Genomic DNA, 5,517 nt, shown 5'->3' on the forward strand with positions numbered 1-5,517 from the left:
ACAAAAAACAAGAAATAAAAGAGCGCAGATGTAAGACCGACGGACTAAGCAACCGGCGGAAAAATAGTGACACCCATTGGTGGATGGTTCAAAGCAGGAATTACAGGAGAAGGATGGATAGCGCGAGAAAGCAAAAGCCCATCAGGAAAAGGTGTCGTAAAAGCAAGCAAAGGTTACACCGAAGTCTTGCAGGCCATGAGAACAGACCCGCAAGTCAAGGAGAAGCTCAGCATATAAAGAGTTTATGGAGAGAGTAATGAGCGAGAAGGTGAAGGTGACAGCCATGAGTCCTGCACTGATACTCCAATGCAAAGATTTGGACGAAATTACCGCCGAAGACGAGGTGGGGACCACGGTGAGAGAACAATGTGATCTGGATGATGTGGAGATGACAATACGCTCGAGAACAGGACCGTGCGGAATGCCGACAACCCACAAAAATGTCTAATCTGTGCCGATAAAAAAAACGTAACAAGCACGCGACTGGAGGCCCTGGATGCCCGTCCTTTAAACATGTGAGAATCACTAAACCACAGTGAAGGTAACTCAACCAATGTGCCACAGCACAACAATCCCTATTGCAATCCGTGACGGAATCAAAGTGTGATGTGGCTATCGCATACCACATGGGTATGGGGAAGTATCCTATCCAAGAAGTTGTGTTCCAGGCGAACGAAGGCTTCGTAATCGCCAAAATAAATGGAGTACCAATTTTTTTTTTTATTTCTTTATTAGTATCATTCCAAACATTACATTTATTATTTCTTATATCTAGGTGTTCTGTGTTATTAGACAACACTATCATCCTAATTTGGTAACACAAATCTATGTTTTTATTAACATTTTGTTAACAACACATTACATTTCATTTGCCGTAGCAGTTCAGATTTTCTACAGGTGAGTTGATTTCACCTGCTTACAAGAGAAAAAAAACGTTTTTAATATACTTAACCTAACTTAACCTAAACATATAACGCATTAATCGTAACAATAGAAGATTGTAACGATTTTTGCCTTAAATTATTAATTATTTTATTTGACATTTGTTCCAATGTTTCAACATTGGATATTCTATGTAACTCATTGGTACTATACCAAGGAGGAAGCCTCAGAATCATTTTCAAAATTTTATTTTGAATTCTCTGCAGAGCTTTCTTCCTGGTATTACAACAGCTAGTCCATATTGGTACAGCATACAACATGGCTGGCCTGAAAATTTGTTTGAATATCAAAAGCTTGTTCTTAAGACAATGTTTTGATTTTCTATTAATAAGGGGATAGAGACATTTTACATATTTGTTAGGGTAGAAGTACCAATTATGGCTATAGTACCAATTATGGCAATGGTGGGAACAAAAAGAGATTTTTCTCATTGTTTCACTAGACTATAATGGCTTATATTCACAGGAATGATTAATCTATTTGTTTTTGATGGTAACTTAACCTTGAAAAGAAAATTCGTGCAATAAGCTTCGAAAAATGAACATTTGAAAATTTTGCCTCACATATATGTCACCTTCTTAGCAGTTGGCTAAGGGACCTCCGTTACGAAATGTATGTTTTCATCCGGATAAACTGTTTCGACCGATGAATGTATGTTACCTAGTGAGAACAAATGAATAAATTTAGCTGGTATGCAATCAATTCTACTGTTTTAAGTTGGAAATCGTGTTATTTCCACTATGTCGATAACTGGTACAAAGAGTGTATGAGAGCCCAATTATGGCAATACTCTGGAGGCGGTTTGTTTACATTTTTTGATCAGTAAAATAAAAGAATTAAAGCTATTTTACGGGTGACTTCCACAACGGGACGGTTCAGTAAGGCATTATCTTCATGTTTTGTACTCAATAACTAAGATTTTTCAATCACACGTTCGAAAACGTTCGCGAGCGGAAGATGCTAATTTCATGATAGAGAGGGGTTTTCAGCGACACTCGATTTTTGAATTTTCCCTCTTTTTTCGTTAAAAATTGGCACTGGAAAGGTAATGTGAGATCATTAATGCTGTTTTGTATCATAATTTGCATTTACACTACATTTTGACTTCTTTTTCGAAAATTAATTTTCTCCCATGAACCCATTGCAAAAAATTGATTTAACATCTATTTAACCCAAAATTTTTGGAAAATTTTATGACCTATATCTTCATTACATATTAGCGTTGCATTATCATTCGCTCTTCATGGGGTTTGAGTTCATTTCGTGCAAATATTCGATAATTCAAATTTCGATAATAGTCCATAATTGGTACACTTTTATGTCGAATGCTAGGAACGCTATTGCCATAATTGGTACAAAGACAACGCTTTTTAAAATCCATTTTTAGAAGCTTAAAGTCAATTTAGTACTAAAACTGTTTAAATCAACAGATTTGCAAGGCTTTAAACTAGTAATTGACACCAAAAAGTCATGCTTGCGTTTTAGAAACGCGGTTACAACTTGATTTTTATTACTACTGTTGACATATTGCATCCATAATTGGTACACCTACCCTACATTTGGCTTGAATGCCCTCAATGTAATTTTTGAAATGGAGTACGCTACGCACCACCTCGATGGAAAATAGAGCAGTTCAACCAGATGCAGGATGAACTAATTGACCAGCTAACTGATCGTAGACCACTTGTAATCGCCGACGACTTCAATGCTTTAGCGGTAGAGTGGGCATTCGTCTTACCAACCCAAGAGATCGAAGTCTGCTCAAAGCCCTGGCAAAACAAAATGTTGACTTAGCAAATGAAGGAACCACTAGTACGTACCGTAGAGATGGACTGGAATCGATAATCGATATCGCCTTTTGTAGCCCAGTGCTAGCGGGAAGCATGAACTGGAAAATCTGCGACGGATATATCCACAGCGACCACCAGGAGGTCCGCTACACAATCAGTGAACGGACACAAAATACCCAGATCGAAAAGCAACCACATGAGAGGATGTGGAAGACGAAGCAATTCCATGGAGAGTTTTTTGTTGAAGCACTCAGAAGAGAAGATCCGATACTAAACTTGAGTTTTGAGGAGTTAACGGCTGTGCTGGTGCGTGCATGCGACACAACCATGTCAAGAAAGATCGAAGACGTTGCCCAGCTTATTGGTGGAATTTGCAGCCTTCATGAACCAGGGTCGTTCCGACCGATATGCTTGCTAGATACACTCGGTAACGTAGTGTAAATTGTCTTTTAAATAGGCTGACGGCATTCACAAAAGGCGAAAATGGACTGTCGGCGATGCAGTTCGGATTTCGGAGAGGAAAGTCAACGACACAGCCGACAAAGCAAGGACGTTAAAACGACGAGGCAATCGCTTTTGTTACGATCAATGTGAAGAACGCATTTAACAGCGCAAGCTGGGATGCCATTGCTGCAGCGCTGCATAAGATGAAGGTTCCTGATTATCTGTGCAGGATCCATGAAAGTTATTTTGACAATCGAACACTGAGCTACAATATTATGAAGGACAGAAAAATATTGTGATTAATGTGGGCGTGTCTCAGGGCTCTATTTTGGGTCCGACGGTGTGGAACGCAATGTATGACGGAGTGCTGACCCTGAAGCTACCAAGAGACGTCGAAATCGTAGGATTTGCAGACGACATAACGCTGGTGATGGTTGGCGAATCACTGGAAAGAGTGGAAATGCTTGCCTCAGAGGCAGTGGACATTGTTGAAAACTGAATGCGAGAGAAGAAGTTGACCATAACTCACTAGAAAACTGAATTGGTGCTCATCAGCAACTGTGAAATGGTTCGGAAGACTGAAATCACAGTTGGGAAACACGTCATAGCCTAAAAACGAAGGAAGTCGTCACTATAACTTTATTATCATAAGTGTCTATCTCGGGGATAGGATTCGATTCCAGGTCCTCGGCGTGAGAGGCGTGTGTTCTAACCACTACACCAGGTCCGTCCCCGTTATCCCAAACCTGTCTAAATGGGCGAGACACACGGAGAAGTCAGGTTCCATATGACGCAGTTCCTATCAGGTCACGGCTATTTTAAACAGCACCTGCATAAGTTCGGCCACGTTGGATCACCGCTCTGTCCAGAGTGCGGCGATGTAGAGGAAACACCGGAATACGTAATTTTCGAGTGCCCACGCTTTGATACGGAGCGTAGAGAAATGAAAGCTATCAGTGGTGAAGACGTCCGAGTGAGCTACATCGTGGACAGAATGTGTAGTGACTGGAATGCGGTGAACGCAGCGGTCGTGAAGATAATGTCGTTTCTCCAGCGGAAATGGAGAGAACCGTAAACGAGTGATTGACGGTACAGCTAGGCGTGTTTTTCGAATAACATTACCAATACAGCCAGGCTGTGCGATGTGCCACGAACTGTTATGGTGCACGAACTGTTACACTCTCCAAATATGGTTCGATCGGCTTATTCAGGTCAAAATCCTAACACTGGCCCAAAGTATGGAACCGCATCATCAAGTATTATACATTGATTTGAATACTGCAACCCCGCAAAGCTTAGAATTATTACAACAACAGCAGATTGTGCTTACTGGTGATTCATAACTTAACTAAACCGGACACCCGATCAAAAAAGCCCACTTCCACAATTTACGCAAACAAACATACATCCTAAGCGTAAGAAGAGCCTCCGCAAATCATGTATTTAGCATCCATGCGGCAATGTTTGGTAACATGACCCCACTTTTGACACCGACGGAAATGAGATGGGTTTTGCAAATTTCATCCAGGTTTCTGGAAATGTTCCCATGTCACACGAATATGAAACATAAGTCTTGCACTTTTATTAAAGTGAACTAAATAATATTCTTAAGAAAGATCTGTCCGACAAATGCCAGATTGAGTTCATGTTTGATCTCATCAGGTGACTTATAGCCGCTTGAAAAGCGACGAGCATGGACAAACGTTTAGTTTTGTCGCCAAAAGAAACAAAAAATGTATTTTTGCGAAGGAAATCTTCATTCCCCTTATGAAGTTTAAGATCTCTCGCCCAAATCCTCCAAATTCGAAAATACTGACCACGATTGGCGGTATTTTTCCTCACTTGAATCAAAGAGTCTTGGCTACAGGCTGCTACGATGTGCTGTTCCAAAAGCTTTGTCGAAAGTATCGAATTGTTTGTCTAAAATTGAATTGCAGCGAGTAAGTGACCGTTTTCATACAATACTTGTTACCCTGCGCCCTACGCTAAAATCTCGTTAACAAACATAAAACAGAACAGCTGTAATAAAAATATTCTATCGTTGTCCTCTCCATAAGACGTGAACAATAAAAAATAGTTCAGCTGTATTACATTTTTTTTTGTTTAAATTTATCTCTTCGATCTCTCATAGGAGCAACGTTCAAACTGTATTTGCTAGAATGGCAAACAACGTTGATGTGTGCCTCCAAGAACCGATGCAAAATTCACCAAAATGCAGAATTCTATGCGCAGTCATGGCAAGTTATTCACCACAGGGCACCAATACCAATATCTACACCCACGCCACCGCAATGCGATGGAAAACGACCGAAACGATGAATAAATTATGGAAAGTCGGTTG

This window comes from Aedes aegypti, chromosome 3, assembly GCF_002204515.2.
Source record: "Aedes aegypti strain LVP_AGWG chromosome 3, AaegL5.0 Primary Assembly, whole genome shotgun sequence".
Lineage (NCBI taxonomy): Eukaryota > Metazoa > Arthropoda > Insecta > Diptera > Culicidae > Aedes > Aedes aegypti.